The sequence below is a fragment of the Octopus bimaculoides genome, chromosome 12, assembly GCF_001194135.2.
Source record: "Octopus bimaculoides isolate UCB-OBI-ISO-001 chromosome 12, ASM119413v2, whole genome shotgun sequence".
NCBI lineage: Eukaryota > Metazoa > Mollusca > Cephalopoda > Octopoda > Octopodidae > Octopus > Octopus bimaculoides.
This window is the reverse complement of record NC_068992.1, coordinates 58,590,702-58,591,240: the sequence shown is the minus strand read 5'-3', so window position 1 is coordinate 58,591,240 and position 539 is coordinate 58,590,702.

Below are 539 nucleotides of genomic sequence, written 5' to 3'. Positions count from 1 at the left end.
CATATGATATGTTGAAGCTGACAAGTAGGATTTGAACTCGGTCATTAATGAACAAAATTAATTAATCCTCAGCGCGTTAATTATCTAAGCCACTTTTACAGATCTGTTAGTAATATCGGTTTCAAATTTTGGCACAAGGCCAGTAATTTCGGGGGAGGGGTTTCAGTCAATTACAACTACTCCAGTGTTTGACTGGGACATATTTTATAAACCCCGAAATGAGGAAAGGTAAAGTCGTCTTCGGCGGAATTTGAACTCAGAACGAAAACACGGACGAAATGCAGCTAAGTATTTTACTCGGCACGCCAGCTCGTCGCCTTATAGACCTAATATATAGGCGTGGTTATTTGGTAAGAAGCTTGCTTCCCAACCACACGGTTCCGGGTTCAGTCCTACTGAGTGGCACCTTGGACAAGTGTCTTCTTCTATAGCCGCGAGGGGACCAAAGCCTTCTGAGTGGAAATGGTTGACGGAAACTGAAAGATGTCCGTCGTGTGTGTGTGTGTGTGTGTGTGTGTGTGTGTGTGTGTGTGTATGTA